Source organism: Salmo salar, chromosome 14, assembly GCF_965601325.2.
Source record: "Salmo salar chromosome 14, fSalSal1, whole genome shotgun sequence".
Taxonomy (NCBI): domain Eukaryota; kingdom Metazoa; phylum Chordata; class Actinopteri; order Salmoniformes; family Salmonidae; genus Salmo; species Salmo salar.
In genome coordinates, this window is record NC_138304.1 from 73,630,872 (window position 1) to 73,652,132 (window position 21,261).

Consider the following 21,261-nt stretch of genomic DNA (forward strand, 5'->3'; position numbering starts at 1 on the left):
GTAATCAGAGGCTAAAAGACAGCAAATGGCAGACAATAGAAATCGAATACGTATGTTACGGCTGGTTAGGGTTATTGTTTTAATTAGGAAGGACTCCCGCAAATATATTCTCTCTAAAAAACTGTAGGCTGCATATTGGTGATCAAATTGGTCGAAGCAGGGCAGTGATACTCATTAATATGAACCAGTGACTCATACTACAATTCTCACCAAGTTGGCGCGACGCGTAGGGTGCTTGCCTTTCACGCCAATGACCTGATTTTACTTTCCCGCCCCTCTATTTGCTACAATATTTTAGGAAAGTGACATCTTAATGACCAACAATCTTACTCTAAAAACTTTTGTCAAAAAGTTTGGTCAGTCTGTGAAAGTTAGAAACTTCCAGCATGAATTGACAGTCATCCCTCTGACCAAAGGGAATCAAGGTGGTTGGATAATATAGCTGCAGTGGTGCTATGGTTCCAAAAGTGCTGGTGATAAAATTAATACACATTTCAAAACAAAAGCCTATGATCATGTATGGAGTTTTGGAAATGTTGTTAAACCCAACAGTCTATACTCTATAGCACAAAGTTTGATGTCCCCAATGATAAAATGGCATGTTACTCTAATTGTCAGATGTGGTACAGTTTACAATAGGCTACTTAGGCCTACCATACCTTCATCCTGGTTAAATATAAACCTTCCCAAGTTCTCTCACGTCATCCCGCTCCTCCGCACACTCCACTGGCTTCCAGTTGAAGCTCGCATCTGCTACAAGACCATGGTGCTTGCCTACGGAGCTGTGAGGGGAACGGCACCTCCGTACCTTTAGGCTCTGATCAGGCCCTACACCCAAACAAGGGCACTGCGTTCATCCACCTCTGGCCTGCTGGCCCCCCTACCTCTGCGGAAGCACAGTTCCCGCTCAGCCCAGTCAAAACTGTTCGCTGCCCTGGCACCCCAATGGTGGAACAAGCTCCCTCACGACGCCAGGACAGCGGAGTCAATCACCACCTTCCGTAGACACCTGAAACCCCACCTCTTTAAAGAATACCTGGGATAGGATATAGTAATCCTTCTAACCCCCCCCCCCAAAAAAAAATATATAGATGTACTATTGTAAAGTGATTGTTCCACTGGATATCATAAGGTGAATGCACCAATTTGTAAGTCGCTCTGGATAAGAGCGTCTGCTAAATGACGTAAATGTAAATAAAGGTGAAATAAAAAATAAAATAAAAATAAATGAGAAGAATAGGCTATCACAGCTGATTCATCCTGGCTCCAGGTCATCTATAAGTCTATGCTAGGTAAAGCTCCGCCTTATCTCAGCTCACTGGTCACCACAGCAGCACCCACCCGTAGCACGCGCTCCAGCAGGTATATCTCACTGGTCATCCCTAAAGCCAACACCTCCTTTGGCCGCCTTTCCTTCCAGTTCTCTGCTGCCAGTGACTGGAACGAATTGCAAAAATCGCTGAAGCTGGGGACTTATATTTCCCTCACTAACTTCAAACATCAGCTATCAGCTAACCGATCGCTGCAGCTGTACATAGTCCATCTGTAAATAGCCCACCCAATAGACCTACCTCATCCCCATATTGTTTTTATTTACTTTGCTGCTCTTTTGCACACCAGTATCACTACTTACACACCATCATCTGCTCATCATCATCTGCTCATCTATTACTCCAGTGTTAATCTGCTAAATTGTAATTACTTTGCTAATATGGCCTATTTATTGCCTTACCTCCTCATGCCATTTGCACACACTGTATATAGACTTAATTTTTTTTCTATTGTGTTATTGACTGTACGCTTGTTTATTCCATGTGTAACTCTGTGTTGTTGTTTCTGTCGCACTGCTTTGCTTTATCTTGGTCAGGTCGCAGTTGTAAATGAGAACTTGTTCTCAGCTACCTTACCTGGTTAAATAAAGGTGAAATAAAAATAAAATAAATACAAATGAAAGCATTCCGTTTCTAGCATTATCTCCACTAGCAAGGGTATCTTGGGGAAATACAAATTGAGGGGAATTAGGCCTAGTATACATCATTTAACTCAAATATCCACAACTCAAGTCAGGGAGCCACATTGTCTGACTGATTCTCTCTCTGGTAGCCTATTTCATTGAACACAAAGGCAATAGTGGCCAACAGTACTACACAGTGCCTCTTCTCCCAGGAGACTAACAATCAAAGCCAGTAGCCTCTAACATTACTGCTAGATAGCCATGTAAATACGAACCTCAGTGGCAGAGATAAAGCTCATCTGAGATCTTGAATAGGCTGCTGTTTACCGTAATCAGGATATTGTTGTACTAACCTTGTCCTTGGCGATACTTTCTTTGTTCTCGATTCGATGTCTCGTATGAACACCTGTGTGCAGTTGCAGGTGGAACTCCAAAAAACAGAGAATATTCAGAAAAAGATTCAATCCACTTTCGGTATTGAGTGAGAAATGCCTCTTGCATGTGTGTAGAGCTTTCTTTTGGTCGCGGTACGGGAAGGGCTGTAACTAAGGCTACTCCTAAAAGCGCCGCAGCCGTTTCGCATAGAAACAAACGTCTAGTTACTGTAAAGTTGTTGGGAAATGCGAGATGTGCAGCAGCTAAAATGCTGAGGAGCTCCTACAACTATGCAAAAAGTGGATTTCGCGAATCCTCTGTTTTTTGGAGTAGGCTACCTGCAACAGCACACATACGTTTATGAGATACACGTTTCTTCCTAGGTTAAGGGTCGAATTGTAAAATACATGTGTTTGATTGAATAACTAGCCTAATCTAACTGTCGTGGTCATACATCTGGACTCTTCATCATCATCATCAACACTTTGAATTACCGAGGAATATTACTATAGCAACTGGTTGCTAAGGGAACGAGACACCACCATTATCCTCTTGTTGTGTGACTGAGAGGCGGGATTGGAGAAGTGCACGAGGAGGGGTGGGAACTGGGAGGAGACGTGGGACGCGGAGACCGGAGCGTGGTTGAAATTCCACCAAATGGATAAGAGGCAGACAAAAGTTTGACACGTTTATGTTTTCAGTGGTTGACCGACACGAATGAACGAGTAAACGCTGCTTTTAGCCTAGTGAAGTATACAAAATTAATACCTCAGTATTATTTATTCACCGCACTGAATCTCCACGAGGGCACAAGTCCGCATGACGATTTTCGCGTAAAGAGAGGCAGCGCGGGAGAGCTGACTTGTAGCCTGGCAGGTATGTTCTGCTATTTTGAATAAAGCTAGCCATACATGACAAGTTTTAGCCTATTATTAATTTAGTATAGCTAACTAAATTAATGAAGCCATCTAACAGCAATGCTGTTGTGGGCTTTCACATGTAATTAACTACAACCAGGAGCCTATAATGAATGAAGTCAGTCCTACCGTTTATATTATACATAGGTTATTATAACACAAGGTAAACACACATTTACAATAATTGTTAGGTCTATGTTATTAGCTTAAAATGTACTGATACAAGTACAGAAACATTCCCTCTGACATAGCCAGAGGCAATCTAGGCTACACTGCAATTAACACTATACACGCTGTTCTACAGTGCTGTTTTGATTCTAAGAACTCGGTTGTCTGCCATAAAGTCTTATTATCTCTGTCTCTATCACAGACATGCATGACCAAGGAAGATAGGCTACATAAACAGATAAAAATAGAGAAATAAGGCGCAAGGTAGACAGAGGACGAGAATTAACAGTGAGAGGGTAAGAATTGGAGAGTACGCTCTGTGATGGAAATGCCAGAGCACATCAGCTCCGCACCGACGCCTAGTTTGATGTAAGGAAGTAGCCTCCTCGATTGCCTCTCCAGTGTGAGGGAGATGAGGCCAAACCAGGGGCCTTGTATGTGATCAGACCTATTGAAGGTGGGGTTCGTGTATGGATGTGAGTATGAAAGTGTGTGTATGCATAGCTGTAAGTATAAGAATGTATCAGTGTAAATACGTTGCCATTTGAGTTTTGCCACAATGTACTAGTATCCGGAGTATTTAAGTGTTAAACCTCATTCCTCCTGTTCTACTTCAAAAGGATTTCTTACAATTTCTTCTGTCCTCCAGAGATAGGGGTGCATTTTGTTTAAAATATGTTTAATCAGGAATTCATAGTAACTAAACGTGTGTGTGGGGGGGGGGGGGGGGGGGGTGAAAGAGAGAGGCAGTTTTAAAAAGGACAAAATATAATTTTACTGAGGGATGTGATGGAATGAGAGTTGGATTGCACTCCAATCATGCAGGAAATTCAGATTTATTCCCAAACGGATTAAGTCTTATCTACGTCTGACAAAAATGTTGAAATACAGGTACAGGCGTTTTGAAAGACTGTTAGAAAACTTGGATAGAGGTTACATTTTCTTTGGAATCGACCATATATATATATATATATAGTTGGCTGTGACACTTCCTCAGGGAATGGCAGGGATATTTTTTTACTTCAAATATTTTATTTCAATACAAAAGTACTGTACAGTGCCTCAACTTACTGTATTTTGTTGTATTGCTCAAGATACACAACAATACTATTAGTCTGTTCTTTACATTGCGTTTGAATACACTTTAGTATCACACATATACAATTATCCAATGAGTGATATACTGTATGAATCATTTGTCATCAGATGCCTATAAGTGTGAGAACAGAGTTTGGGGAGGACAAAGTGCCGGAGATAGGGCCGAGTATTTAAGTGTCAAACCGCATTCCTCCCGTTACACTTCTGAATGATTTCTTAACATTTTATGATGTCCTCACATATCAGCCTCAGAGCATGTTATTCTCTGAGTAACGACTCGCGTGACCTGAGCTAGATAACACCTTTAGCTTGTTAGATGCATCACAACTGTGGCTATAGCTGTTCCTACTCAGGGCCTGAAAACATTGTCACGTGAAGAGAAATTAGGTTGTTCCCCTTCCAGGCTAACTCCATTAATCTTAACGCTGGAGGCTGAAGCACTTGTAGCCTACGACTACTTTTTTCCCCTACCCTGTAGCCATAGTCATGGGAAGTAGTTTGGGGGGGAAATCAGAATTAAATAATTGCCAGAGCTGAAGCTGTCTATATCAGTCCACTAATACAGGACTAGTAAAGTGTGGAATATAAAAACACATGCTTGATATGTTTCCCAGTTTCTTGAAATACTTTGCAAATGCAACTTATTTCTATGTGAAAACTAAAATGATCTTATGCTAGTGAGTGCGTACATTTTCATATTGGTCTCCCGTGGGAATCGAAGCCACAACCCTCGCATTGCATGCGCCCTGCTCTACCAAATGAGCCATATCATCACATCACATCATCACAAACCACCTGATGCTTGAATGTACTCAATTACTGTATTGGCCATTGTTTTTCTTCATGGTGATGGAAAGTCTACAGGTACAAACCTATAAATGACCAACCTATGTACAATACAATATAATGTACATTTATATTAAGAGGTTTGTAAGGATGCAAAATTAATACAACACAAAAAGTGGTTGTTTTTTGAGTGGCACAGCAGTCTAAGGCACTGCATCTCAGTGCAAGAGGTGTCACTACAGTCCCTGGTTTGAATCCAGGCTGTATCACATCCGGCCGTGATTTAGAGTCCCGTAGGGCGGTGCACAATTGGCCCTGTGTCATCTGGTTTTGGCCGGGGTAGGCCGTCATTGTAAATAAGAATTTGCTCTTAACTGACTTGCCTAGTTAAATAAAGGTGAAATAAAAAATTTGATCAAGAAAAATATTTAATTTGATGTGGATGTTTTGTGTCTTTGCCCATAACTTTGCACCTTTTGATGTAAATGTTTGAGGACAGGGTTTTGTTCTTTCTGGATTCCATTAGAATGGCAATGGCAGAGAAAGGGACAGGGCAACAACTCTTGTAATTCCAAAGATTGAATCCTGACAGTTTCATTAAATAGTACCCGCAAAACACCAGTCTCAACGTCAACAGTGCAGAGGCGACTCCGGGATGCTGGCCTTCTAGGCAGAGTTGCAAAGAAAAAGCCATATCTCAGACGGGCCAATAAAAAGAAAAGATTAAGATGGGCAAAAGAACACAGACATTGGACAGAGGAACTAGAAGGCCAGCATCCCGGAGTCGCCTCTTCACTGTTGACGTTGAAACTAGTGTTTTGTTGGTACTATTCATTACAGCTGCCATTTGAGGACTTGTGAGGCGTCTGTTTCTGTCACGAGCGGAATGAACAGTTTAAGGAGTGAGTCAAGCGCAGGAGACTGAGGTCCGTTGGAACAATCTTAATTTAATAAATCCACGGGTAAGTTTCACATACGGCTGGGAGCATAACAGTCAGGAAAAATGACAAAAAAAGAAGCTCCGCTCAAAAGGCAGACGGGGCGCAGCCCGGCAACCCTAATGCCTATATCATATAAGTAACACCACACGTAACAACGAACAATCCCGCACAAATCCTAGCTAAACACAGACAGACTAAATACCCCCCCACTAATGACAAACACAAAACAGGTGCACACAAAAAACAGACATAACTAATAGACACTGAAACACAGATCGGTGGCAGCTAGTAGGCCGGCGACGACGACCGCCGAGCGCCGCTCGACCGAGGAGAGGCGCCACCTTCTGTGGATGTTGTGACAGTTTCTCAAACTAGATACTCTAATGTACTTGTCCTCTTGCTCAGTTGTTCACCGGGGCCTCCCACTCCTCTTTCTATTCTGTTTAGAGCCGTTTTGCGCTGTTCTGTGAAGGGAGTAGTACACAGCGTTGTATGAGATCTTCAGTTTCTTGGCAATTTCTCGCATGGAATAGCCATCATTTCTCAGAACAAGAATAGACTGATGAGTTTCAGAAGAAAGTTCTTTGTTTCTGGCCATTTTGAGCCTGTAATTGAACCCCCAAATGCTGATGCTCCAGATACTCAACTAGTCTAAAGAAGGCCAGTTGTATTGCTTCTTTAATCAGAACAACAGTTTTCAGCTGTACTAACATAATTGAAAAAGGGTTTTCTAATGATCAATTAGCCTTTTAAAATGATAAACTTGGATTAGCTAACACAACGTGCCATTGGAACACAGGAGTGATGGTTGCTGATAATGGACCTCTGTACGCCTATGTACGTAGATATTCCATAAAAAACCTGCCGTTTCCAGCTACAATAGTCATTTACAACATTAACAGTGTCTACACTCTATTTCTGATCAATTTGATGTTATTTTAATGGACAAAAAAATTGCTTTTCTTTCAAAAGCAAGGACATTTCTAAGTGACTCCAAACTTTTGAACGGTAGTGTATATATTTTTTAAAGTATTTAAAAAATATATTTTTCAGGGGGTGCTGCAGCACCCTTAGCACCCATACTTCCCTCAGCTATGCCTGCAACCCACGGTTACCTGTGTAAGACAGTCTGTGGCATCAGCAGTGTTCAGGCCCTCATTCAGTTCTTCAGGGAGCTGTGAGCGCCGTCAGTCGCCGATTACATTAATGTTTGGGCTGTTACCGGCTACAGAGCTCACCACGCTGGCTCACCGTGCTGGCGCCACATGAGTCATCCTAAGTGACAGCTGCCATTACCGCCACAGACAAAGAACACAATGGGAGATCGATAATGACTACGCAAGGCTAATAGCAACAGTGATGCATGGCAGCGCGACGTTACCATATCCCCCAAAGGGCTCGAGTGCGGCTGAGAGGGTCAACCGGAAGCAGTCATACAGTAGTTGACCATTATTTACCACGAGTAACACAAGTGTTTTAAGCATAGGGTTTGAAAGGGAAGGGATGTGAATCAATCTTAATGAAGCCAATTCTGTACTCAAACCTTACTACTGTTGTACAAAATGAAATGTAGTGGAATAAGGGTCGTCGGCTCAACCCTCGCCTGGGGGTCCCAACAACTATGTGGTTCATCAAACCAACTTTACAGTGCGGATTTAGCCTAATAATGTCAGTATTCTCTGTATTCCTGTTAAAAATAACCATTAGGATATATTTTTGTTGTTGAAATTCTCTTCTAAATGCTCAGTGTACAGACTTACAGAATTGATACACTGGATGAAGAGGGAAAGCATTGTAGGTTTTACATGATACATTGGACGCGTATAAATCCCAGAGGAAGAGGTGCGAGCCACGTGATCCAGTGTTCTCGGATGTGAGCCCGCACACATTGTTTTCTTGGAAATAGAACCAGAGCATAATTTTAACTCGCAGCATGCAGCTTTGCTTCACTCACACGGCCAGTGTAGCAGGTTTTCATTGACCGCAATGGAAGTGTAGTTTCACTTGCGGCTCACGCCCAGCAAAAATGTAGCAGGTCTGTTAAGGTGACCCCAGTCTACACTTACCAGAAGTCATTGATAGTCTGAATATTATTACATTCGCGGTGCTCTCCATAGCATTGTGTTACCCATAATTCCTATCCTAACAACTGAATTATTCAGTTTTTCATTCCCTTTTGTCTGTAATTGTCACAGGAAGATTGCAAAATCATGAGATTTATATTAGTCTCAAGTAGTGGACATTTCCTATGCATTCTTCTTTCACATTTGACTCACATTTCATATGTGGTGCATATCGACCATGAGCCATGAACTGCTGTCGAATTTGTAGAAAAAACAAACCAGAGGCATTTATTTCAGTGTTTGTAAAGAGCAGCCCTATCTCGTATGAGCAAATCAAATGCTGATACGTTTTTACATTTAAAAAAAGTATTGATGTCATATGAAAAAGTATAGTTGACCCAGAATCAGCTATGTGTATTCTTGAATCATCCAGAAATGCTGAAGTGTACAATATTAATGAATCACACCTATCCCACTCACACATATACACACACCTCTACGCATTATAGAAACCTGCGATCTCTCTTTTTTTCACACGTAAATACTGACTATCTGCGGATAGATATGTATTCTCCCCCTCTCTCTGTCTCCCTGGCAGTGGAAGAGATAACAGTAATCAAATTCCAGCCATGTTAATGTATTATACCATACTCCCAGATGGATGTTTGGGTGGGATGCCAAGAATGTGAAGTAAATGATTGGTCAGTATTCTCATCGTCTATGCTCTCTGTTGTGGAACTAGATGAATGTCCTCTCAGACTGCTCGTGTTGAGATGAAAGAGCCATGCTTGATCCACTGAATAATGCAGTGGGTTTTCTGATTGGAAAGGCAAAGTCAATTTTCTATCCAATAGACGAAAACCTGTAGTCTTACAAGTCAGAATTAAGTATCAAGATTGTCAGATTGCCACCTGTTAGTGTGAATTCATGGCAAAAATGACAATTTATTGCACAATAATTGGGATATTAATCAAATCAAATAGTATTAGTCACATGCGCCGAATACAACAGGTTACAGTCACCTTACAGTGAATGTAAGGTTACCGTCACCTTACAGTGAAATGCTTACTTACAAGCCCCTAACCGACAGTGCAGTTTCAAACAATATGGATAATAATAAGAGATGAAAGTAACAAGTAATTAAAGAGGAGCAGTAAAAAATAACAATATAAAACAGGGGGGTGCCGGTACAGAGTCAATGTAAGGGGCACCGGTTAGTTGAGGCAGTATGTACATTAGAGGTCGACCGATTAATCGGAATGGCCGATTAATTGGGGCCGATTTCAAGTTTTCATAGCAATCGGTAATCGGTATTTTTGGCCACCGATTTGCCGAATTTTTATTTATTTATTGAAAAAATATATATATATATTATTATTTAATTTTTTTAATTTTTTTTTTTGTAATTTTTTTTTAACCTTTATTTAACTAGGCAAATCAGTTAAAGAACACATTCTTATTTTCAATGACGGCCTAGGAACGGTGGGTTAACTGCCTTGTTCAGGGGTAAAACGACAGATTTTTACCTTGTCAGCTTAGGGATGCAACCTTACGTTAACTAGCCCAACGCTCTAACCACCTGCTTTACGTTGCCAAGGTAAGTTGCTAGCTAGCATTAAACTTATCTTATAAAAAACAATCAATCAATCATAAACACTAGTTAACTACACATGGTTGATGATATTACTAGTTTATCTAGCCTGTCCTGCTTTGCATATAATCGATGTGGTGTGCATTCGCGAAAAAGGACTGTCTTTGCTCCGACATGTACCTAACCATAAACATCAATGTCTTTCTTAAAATCAATACTCAAGTATATATTTTTAAACCTGCATATTTAGTTAATATTGCCTGCTAACATTAATTGATTTTAACTAGAGAAAATGTGTCACTTCTCTTGCAAACAGAGTCAGGGTATATGCAGCAGTTTGGGCCGCCTGGCTTGTTGCGAACTGTGAAGACTATTTCTTCCTAACAAAGACAGCAGACTTCGCCAAACGGGGATGATTTAACAAAAGCGCATTTGCGGAAAAAAAGCACAATCGTTGCACGACTGTACCTAACCATAAACATCAATGCCTTTCTTAAAATCAATACACAGAAGTATATATTTTTAAACCTGCATATTTAGCTAAAAGAAATCCAGGTTAGCAGGCAATATTAACCAGGTGAAATTGTGTCAGTTCTCTTGCGTTTGTTGCACGCAGAATCAGGGTATACAGAATCTGGCTCGTTGCGAAATAATTTGCCAGAATTTTACGGAACTATGAAATAACATTGTAGGTTGTGCGATGTAACAGGAATATTTAGACTTATGGATGCCACCCGTTAGATAAAATACGGAACGGTGCCGTATGTCACTGAAAGAATAATGTTTTCGAGATGATAGTTTCCGGATTTGACCATATTAATGACCTAAGGTTTATTATATTATAGTTAAATCTATGATTTGATATTTGATAGAGCAGTCTGACTGAGCGGTGGTAGGCAGCAGCAGGCTCGTAATAGTCAAAGGTATATGGTTTAGAGAGAAATAGTCGACGCGTCATAATTCCTGTAATAACTTGCGGCTGAACTTGAAAGGGGTTCCTTCGTTATTTTACCATTCATGTCTTCCATAGAGAATGTCTTGATCTACTTCAAATAAGGTCTGTGTTTTGTGCTTAAACCGCCTCGGCGTTTTGATACCCGTGTAAATCTCACTAGGTAACGTTTGTCAACATATTTTCATAAATCCATTCTATAAAAAAAATTATCTTCGCTTATATTGATCAGAGTTATATCCTATGATATCTACACAGTTATAAAACTGGCAAGGTGGTGTAAGCCTAAACCAAACACAGACCTTATTTTAAGTTAATCTAAAAATATCATATGGAATAAATGAAGGAACCGCTTTTCAGATTTTGCTAGGTGTCATGGGAATTATGACTTGCACTTTGGTAGTCAATTCTTACCATGCCCATTATTAAAATAGGATTTCCTGCATATAGAAATTACAGTTTTTGTTTTCAGTATTCATCACAGGTAACTTACTCTATTTTTATTATTCAAACAGTTGAGAGTATTTGTCTCCTAAGCAGACTCTTCAATATCGTTGTCACTTCAGAGCTGTGTGTGGGGGGGGGGGGGCGATATGAATATTCTGGGTAGCCATTTGACTAGATATTCAGGAGTCTTATAGCTTGGGGGTGATTAGAAACCTCTTGGACCTAGACTTGGCGGTCCGGTACCGCTTGCCGTGTGGTAGCAGAGAGAACAGTCTATGACTAGGGTGGCTGGAGTCTTTGACAATTTTCATAGCCTTCCTCTGACACCGCCTGGTATAGAGGTCCTGGATGGCCGGAAGCTTGGCCCCAGTGATGCACTGGGCCGTTCGCAATACCCTCTGTAGTGCCTAGCGGTCGGAGGCCGAGCAGTTACCATACCAGGCAGTGATGCAACCAGTCAGGATGCTCTCGTTGATGCAGCTGTAGAACCTTTCGAGGATCTGTGGACCCATGCCAAATCTTTTCAGTCTCCTGAGGGGGTTTTGCCGTGCCCGCTTCACGACTGTTATGGTGTGCTTGGACCATGTTAGTTTGTTGGTGATGTGGACACCAAGGAACTTGAAGCTCTCAACCTGCTCCACTGCAGCCCCGTCAATGAGAATGTGGGCATGCTCGGTCTTCTTTTTCCTGTAGTCCACAGACATCTCCTTAGTCTTGATCACGTTGAGGCAGAGGTTGTTGTCCTGGCACCACAAGGCCAGGTCTCTGACCTCCTCCCTATAGGCTGTCTCATTGTTGTCGGTGATCTGGCCTACCACTGTTGTGTCATCGGCAAATTTAATGATGGTGTTGGAGTCGTGCCTGGCCGTGCAGTTATGAGTGAACAGGGAGTACAGGAGGGGGCTGAGCGCGCACCCCTGAGAGGCCCCTGTGTTGCGGATCAGTGTGGCGGATGTGTTGTTACTTACCCTTACCACCTGGGGGTGGCCCGTCAGGAAGTCAAGGATCTAGTTGCAGAGGGAGGTGTTTAGTCCCAGGGTCCTTAGCTTATTGATACGCTTTGCGGGCACTATAGTGTTGAACGCTGAGCTGTAGTCAATGAATAGCATTCTCACATAGTGTCCCTTCTGTCCAGGTGGGAAAGGGCAGTGTGGAGTGCAATAGAGACTGTTGGGGCAGTATGCAAATTGGAGTGGGTCTAGGGTTTCTGGGATGATGGTGTTGATGTGTGCCATGACCAGCCATTCAAAGCACTTCATGGCTACAGACGTGAGTGCTACGGGTCGGTAGTCATTTAGGCAGGTTACTTTAGTGTTCTTGGGCACAAGCACTATAGTGGTCTGCTTAAAACATGTTGGTATTACAGACTCGGACAGGGAGAGGTTGAAAATGTCAGTGAAGACACTTGCAAGTTGGTCAGCGCATGCTCGCAGTACATGTCCTGGTAATCCGTCTGGCCCTGAAAGCCTTGTGAATGTTGACCTGTCTAAAGGTCTTACTCACGTCGGCTGTGGAAAGCGTGATCACACAGTCTTCCGGTACAGCTGGTGCTCTCATGCATGTTTCAGTGTTATTTGCCTCGAAACGAGCATAGAAGTAGTTTAGCTCGTCCAGTAGTTTCGTTTCACTGTGCAGCTCTTGGCTGTGCTTCCCTTTGTAGTCTGTAATGGTTTGCAGGCCCAGCCACATCCGATGAGTGTCAGAGCTGGTGTTTCATCGGAGGACATAGCAGGATTTCTTATAAGCTTCCGGGTTAGAGTCCTGCTCCTTGAAAGTTGCCGCTCTAGCCTTTAGCTCAGTGCGGATGCTACCTGTAATCCATGGTTTCTGGTTGGGGTATGTACGTAGGTCACTGTGTGGACGACGTCATCGATGCACTTATTGAGGAAGCCAATGACAGATGTGGTGTACTTCTCAATGCCATTGGAGGATTCCCGGAACTTATTCCAGTCTGTGCTAGCAAAACAGTCCTGTAGCTTAGCATTTGCTTCATCTGACCACTTTTTTATTGATCTAGTCACTGGTGCTTCCTGCTTTAATTTTTGCTTGTAAGCAGGAATCAGAAGGATAGAATTATGATCAGATTTGCCAAATGAAGGCTGAGGGAGAGCTTTGTATGCATCTCTGTGAGTGGAGTATAAGTGGTCCAGAGTTCTTTCCTTCTGGTTGCAAATTTAACATGTTGATAGAAATGAGGTAAAACTGATTTAAGTTTCCCTGCATTAAAGTCCCCGGCTACTAGGAGCGCCGCCTCTTGCTGAGTTTTTTTCTTGTTTGCTTGTGGCGAAATACAGCTCATTCAATGCTATCTTGGTGCCAGCCTCTGACTGTGGTGGTATGTAAACAGCTACAAAGAATATAGATGAGAACTCTCTCGGTAGGTAATGTGGTCTGCAGCTTATCATGAGAAACTCTACTTCAGGCGAGCAATGGCTCAAGACTTCCTTAGATATCTTTCACCAGCTGTTGTTTACAAAAATACATAGACCACCGCCCCTTGTCTTACCAGACGCCACTGTTCTATCCTGCCGGTACATCATATAACCAGCCAGCTGTATGTTGATATTGTCGTCGTTCAGACACGACTCCGTGAAGCATAAGATGTTACAGTTTTTAATGTCCCGTTGGTGGTTTAATCTTCCCAATAACTCGTCCATTTTATTGTCCAAAGTTTGCATGTTTGCAAGCAGAATTGAGGGGAGTGTGGGATTATTCGATCGCCTCCTACTCCTCAGAAGGCAGCCCGACCTCCGGCCTCTCTTTCTCCGCCTCCTCTTCACGCAGATCACTGGGGTCAGGGCCTGTTCCAGAGGGAGCCGTATATCCTCCACCTCGGGCTCGTCAGAATCGTGAAAGAAGAAAAAGGATTCTGCTAGTCCGTGGTGAGTAATCGCAGTCCTGATGTGTAGAAGTTATTTTCGGACATAAGAGACGGTAGCGGCAACATTATGTACAAAAATAGTAAAAAAAATAAGTTAAACAACGCAGATAAACTAACAAAAAAACACAATCGGTTGGGGGCACATAAAACGTTTTCCTTCTGCTCCGGCGCCATTTTAGCATCATTACGGAGTAGAAGTAGATTTTAGAACATTACGGAGTAGAAAATGGTGGCTGTCTGTATATTGACAAGATTGCAAACATGACAGTCTCAGCCACACAGGCATGAAGTTGAATGGCATTAGTAACATATGGTGTGGTTGGTTTGGTTCATATTTTACAGTAATATATATCTTTCATATCTAAAAGTAGCTTTGAGATGAAGTATTTGCGTAGTTGATAAAGATCCCATGGGCATTGTGTTGTGATCTTTGTGGAGGCTGCTGGCCTGTAAAACAGATATGGGAATGTACAGGTGCTATCTAGAACCTTAAAGGGTTCTTCAGCTGTCCCCATAGGAGAACCCTTTAAAGAACCCTTTTTGGTTGCAGGTAGAAGGGTTCTACATGGAACCAAAAATTGGTTATCTTTTGGGGACAGCCAAAGAACCCTTTTGGAACCCTTTTTTCTAAGAGTGTAGATGAAGAACCTCACACATACCAACCTCTTAGATGTAAGTCCCCTGTTTAAGGGACCTGTGTGGTTCTGGTACCGGTTCTGACCAAAACATTTTTGGGTACTTTTTCCCCCTTTTTCTCCCCAATTTCGTGATATCCAATTGGTAGTTACAGTCTTGTCCCATTGCTGCAACTCCCGTAAGGACTCGGGAGAGGCGAAGGTGAAGAACCATGCGTCCTCCGAAACACGACCCTGCCAAGCCGCGCTGCTTCTTGACACACTGCTCGCTTAACCAGGAAGCCAGCCGTACCAATATTTGTACAGTGTACTTGAGCTTGTGTCTTCAAACGTGACTACACCTCAGCAATTTTTACCAGAAAGGTGAGATTTTAACCTTTCTTGGAGTATGCAGCATTACTTGTTATTGTATATGGCCCTGTCATGATAAATAATTACTATTTGAGGATAACAGATTACATTATCAATTACATTTAGTTACATTTAACAGTGTTAAGGAGCAAAGGGTTCAAATATTGAGGCTGTCACTCTGTGACACCATGGGTTTTTGAGGCAGCATTGACAAAATATCATTTTGAGAAAGAACTTTGATGGATTACCTGACAAGGAGCCCATAAGTGGCCTCTGAAAGGCAGACAGAGGCGAGAGAGGCGCTGCATTGGGTGACAAAGTGACAGAGGAGTAGAGTTATGAATAAATAGGCTGGGAACACAGAAGGGTATATTGCATTGGGGTAAGAGGTTACCAGATGAATAGATAGCGACGAAGACTGACGAGGATGGGGAACGTGGGGTCTGATCAACTGTGGGGGAAACAAAGTAGTTGAAATGGAAAGAGACAGACAGTAGAGGGGAAAACAAACAGACTGACTGACGGACAGATAGAGTAGGGACAGTTTCACAGGGAGTCACACAAACAGACTGATTAATAGAAACAGACAAATGTAAGCGTGAACAGAGAAAGCTAAACAGAAACAAAGAGAAATCTAAAATACAAAGAGAGAAAAACATTAACTGTGATAGAAAAAGACAAACAGACTTACAAACAGACAAAACAGAGACAAGACAAACAGAGAGAGAGCCAGACGTAAACATAAATCTGCACAGGGCTGTTGGCCGTTTTGGAACACGCCCAGGTGCCCTGTGGCGCCTGCTTACGTCTACGGCTCCCTGGCGACCCCCCTTCCCCCATCACCATGACGCCACGGAGCGTGACCATGGATCAGAGACTCACTGGCCTCAGTGGAGCACCCCAGACCGCTGGCACTGGGGCCCCAGCTTTATCGCCAGTAACGTCTGCATGACAAAGCAGCCACACACTGGGGAGCATGGGGCACACTGGGGACTAGGAGAAAAGCCAGTAATCATAGCACGATTTATACACCCACCTGCCTATGCAATACCACCTGCTCATGATCCTGTTGCTCCCAGACAGTGGAACATTATGAAACATACAAAAGGTCAGACTTCTGTTGCCTACTATTACGTAAGAAGCTAGATCTCTTTGGCATTTTGATGATTAAACACTTTTATGTCAGGCGTGCTGCTTAATAATCTCTTGATTCAACGGTTACAGGTGGAGGATTAATAGTAATATTTGTCCAAATTATAATTTTTGCTTAAAAGCTAGCTATAATTTCAAGTTTCTGCAATAAAATAGTACTGGCCATATTCTGGGATATATATGGATATATCCCCACAAATAAGATTTATTGCTGACAAGTTAACATTTCTCCCAAGCTTTGAGGGTAAATGTCCAGAAATAAAATTCTCTGCAATTGGATATACAGATGTAGGATGTTAATTTGAGGCAGTTTGCTACAGCGGGAAAATAATCCTGCATCAACAAGAAATGTGCATTATTATTTGGATTATAATTCATGGATATTGTTGTAGGGGTTGATACTTTTTCATAAGGGATAAGTCTAAAATATCTAAATTGCAATTACTAACTTCAGAAGCCTTTTTCAACCTCACATACACTACAATTAAAAAATGTCCTGCATTGCAAGACATTTATCCTGCAACAGGGTGATCAAATTACATATGTAATACATATATTTTTGGGATCTCCATCCATACCAATATACTTACATATATCAGGCACAGCTCAACACCCCTGTGATTATGTAATCACGTTCACAAGAACAGCTCTGTTGTCACTCACACTTTCCTACTTGTTTTTCTCCCTATTACGATCACAAACACCACACTGCATCGTAACACTGCACCCTTTACCATTCACACCATGCTCAGAGACACACGCAGTGAATTTACTTGGTCCAGCCCTCGAGCTGAAAGGATGGCAGCCTCTTTTCTTCAGTCTTCACAGTAGACTAACGAGGTCTAAGTGCTAACCCCATGCCACTGTACGTGCCCTCTCACACAACAGGGCTAGGTTATTCTGAAAGAGGGAGGCAAGGAGATTTTTTTTTTTCAATCAATAAAATCGAGCGTCTCATGGCGCAGTTCGGGAGGAATAGCCCTAGCAGGGAGGAAGGAGAGGAGGAAAAACTGTTGAATTTCTTATATTTTCTTGTCAGTTGTAGGTTAACTCCTGAAGATGGTAAGAATAGTGCTTTTAAAGAACGACAACAAATGTGCAGTTTGTTACCTGAAACTCTTTTTGGAAACATTAAAGTCGATCATGAAATCATTTCAACAGGTTTTGAAAATGTTTTTTTAAAAAGTTTTGAATTTGTACCTTTATTTAAGAAGGGAGTCACCATTGAGACCAGGTTCTCTTTCACAAGGGAGCCCTGCATATAGAATTTCATAAGACAAAAACAGAAAACAGAAAAAAGAGAATGTATTTTTTCCACTTACACACTACAAGACAATAACTCCTTTGGTTTTCCACAGCCACCAGCAGCGTCACTATCCCTCTACCTACCACACTGAGTTGACCTCCTCAGTGCTTGTGTGACGGGTGGTGAGGGTGAAGAAGGAGGGAGAGTTTATCAGTGACCCAACTTCGCCCAAGATGGATGAGGATTTCCTGAGCAGTACCCTGACTGCCTCTGAATCAGACCTGTCCTCATCCTCTTTTTTGACATTGGAGGCGAAGGCAGCCTTCATCTTTGTCCTCATCCTTTTCCTCGTTTTGGGCCTCCTGATCATACGCTGCTTCCGTATCTTGCTCGACCCTTACCGCAGCATGCCCTCCTCTACCTGGACTGACTACATGGAGAAGGACACCTTTGATTACCGTATTGCCTGAGGGGTCCTTCCTTATCAAAGACTGCTGTACTGCATTGCCTGAGGTGCTGGTGACCAGAGCTGCTGCATTGCCAAAGAAACATAAAAGATAACTATCTAAGAGAGTTTCCACATGTCCGGATTCAGCACATTGAAACACATCTTCTGATTCCTGAGTGTTATCTTGAGATATGGACTGACTACAGAATTGCCTGAGGAGTCCTACTATGAGGCAGGAACAATGGCAGTGGGAGGTTCTTCACCTTGGCCATAAGGGGATCACAGTGTTTCCTGAGCCCTTAAACATTTCCGAAATACTGCAATGCCAGAGGGGTCCTTCAATGGTGCTACGAGGGAAGCTGGTGTTTTGCCCAAGGGACAGGCTACAGTAACTGAAATAGAAAAGCTGTTTTTCTCTGGAAGGAAGAGGGGGAGCCTGTCCTCTCCTGCAGCAAGTGATATAACTATTCCAGTGACTGAGCACAGCTTGATCACATCACCTCCTAAACCCGACCTGGCATACTAAGAAGACCACCTCTTTGTACACAGCCCTTTCTGATTTGTGTTCTAAAATGTTGGTTTTGGTAAAGAGAGATATCTTTAAAGCTGTACTCAATGGCCTAGGTTTTAGGTTACTGTACTTAGTCAGTCAGTAACACACACACATAGACACACACACACACACACAGTCCTACAGGCCCCCTGTACAAACACACTACACAAACTATTCTCCTACACAAAGACACCCACACAGACTCACAACACTCATGCACTCTACGCTCATACATCCTCAGAAACATGCAAAGACCTACAATGACCATCACACTTTGTCCAATATCACACCCCAGGAGCCTTCAGACAAACGTGGGTTTATTCTGGCCACGTCAGGGGAATGAGTGCAGCACTTTCCTCTCTGTGACGAGGGGTGGGAGTGTGTGTCGTTATCTCTCAAATTAGCCTGCAGTTTTCCCTTTTCTGGGAGTGCATTTCAGTTTAGCCACTGACGATGAGTCTCATTACTCTGGCTGTCACTGACAGTGCAGTGACAAGCCTGAAGAAAATTATTTCTACGTCATTTTAACAAAATAATTCAATGTGATGATGTTGAATCAGCGTGGAAAACTGGTTGAATTTGCAAAAAGTAATCAATGTAAGGGAATTTTAGCCTAAATCCAATGACTGTGATTCTTTTGTTGTTGATTTCACGTTGAATTCACATTGGATGACAACTCCACCAAATGTAAATCAAAACTAGACGTTGAACTGACGTCTGTGCCCAGTGGAGCAACAATTCACTGAAACATGGCAATTACTACTATACAGATGTAGGATCTTAATTTGATCAGTCTTTTGTTGCTGAGAATTTACATGCACAGCAGGAAATGCAACCATTTAGTGCATTTAAGGTTTAAAAAGGCTTCTAAAGTTTGTTTCCATTTAGACATTTCCAACTTGATTTGCCCTAAAAATGTGTTTTATCAACCCTTATGAAAATGTCCATTAATTATAATCCACATAATAATTCACAATGTCCTGTTGCTGGAGGATGATTTTCCTGCTGTAGCAAATGGACTAAAATTAAGATCCTACATATGTAGCACAAGGCTCCTGAAGGTTCTGAATCCTAACTTGAAATAAATTTGCGTAACTCATAGGTCCCCAGTTCAGAAACTATCTCAATCGACTAAGAGAGTCAAGTAACCAGGTGGCATTATTGGTGCTGTATACTGGCACAGATGTTCACCAAATGCAGACTTTCTCTGTTTCTAATCCATTTAATGCTCTTAGTCTGTCTCCTCCTCTTTGTTAGCTCTCTGCCTTACATATAAAGCTTGTTTACATTTGACAAACTGGTGGTGGAACAGCCTGGGAGCCTATAGAGTCATAAGACATATATTACCCTTTAAGATAGTTGCCCTTTGAGGGAGTTCTGCATGTATATTCTCTGATGAATGTTTCCTGTTATGATGAGCTGCTGCTCTACCTGCAAAGAGACTCAGATGATCCGTGTTGTTTGGGAAATTGGAAATGTGTGTTACTGTATGTGATTAAATTGGGCATTTCTTTGCATATCCCAAACCTTAGAACATGTTTGCTCCTCCTTTGATGTTCTAGTCCAGGGATGGGCAACTTTGATGTGGGTGGGAGCCACCATAAATCTGAAGTCATTATGAGGGGCCGCAGTGGCTCACGGGGCTGCATACCCACATCCATAATCGCACATGCAGTCAGAGACAGCCCTAGACTTTTGGGGGCCCTGAGCAGAATGTTTTTGTTTTTTGGGGGGAAATTCATCCGCAGGCGTGCAAAAGGACCAGTTCCCCATCCCTGCTCTAGATGCCATTAGGCATGTCTCTGGATAACAGCGTTTGCTAAATGACTAAAATGTAAATGTTAACTAAGGGGTGGTTTTATTATTGAATTAGATCATAAGTCATTTGACATAAATATCCACACATGTTTTATTAGACAGCGATACTATGATCTGACATATTGACCACATATCAGTTTCATTGGAATGTCAAGAGGAGAGATGGAACTCAGTTGACTGTATTTTCCAAAAGATTGTGACATTTTTTGGTTTTTGCATATGTCTATTTACAAGTCCTTATTGTTGTACTCGCTCATCAGCTTACTGCATTGGTGACAACAATTCACATTGATCACAAACAGGGCAGTGCATAAAATCTTGCTTTGTTTTGGCATTCAGTTGAACATGGGTAACTTCAAAAACATGACTTAAGTGAGAATATTGTGTTTACATTAGAAGTTTATTCCACTGTAACTCTGTTACTACACACACCGTCTCAATGCAAATGCTTTGATACAGATTCGGGATGGTGGTCAAATTACATTAGAAACAAGCCTATATTCCATTTTAGACTTTATGTACAGAGTTCAAATTACAACTTGTTGAATTACTTGATATGACTAGAAAAGAAAGTATCTTTACAGTATATTTTGTTGTTATTGAGAGTTATTCTAGTAGGATAAACCTGCTGTTTACGTACAATGGTCCAGCCTACTGTTTAATCTGTGATCTCTTTTACAAGTGTTTTTTTTCCTTGTTTGGTAAATAAATAAAGCTTCTTCTTGAATTGAGTAAGATTTATGTTGTCGCTCTCTGTTGCTCACTTCTGCACATCCTCTCATATTGCCTTTTGATGCCAAACCTGGAGTTCAGCAAAGCACGCAAGCTAGCTAAATCTGAGTGAATAAATGGAATAAAGTCTCTGTCACATGGCAGAACAAACAA

The 21,261-nt window shown here is 42.0% G+C and overlaps 1 long non-coding RNA gene across 1 annotated transcript; it reads left to right on the forward strand.

The window, feature by feature from the left end:
- Positions 1-1,180: 1,180 nt before the first annotated feature.
- Positions 1,181-21,107, forward strand: LOC123726760 (uncharacterized). The gene is made up of 2 exons (XR_006758896.2): positions 1,181-3,205; positions 17,670-21,107. It is a non-coding gene; the product is annotated as an uncharacterized LOC123726760 (long non-coding RNA).
- The last annotated feature ends 154 nt before the right edge of the window (positions 21,108-21,261 follow it).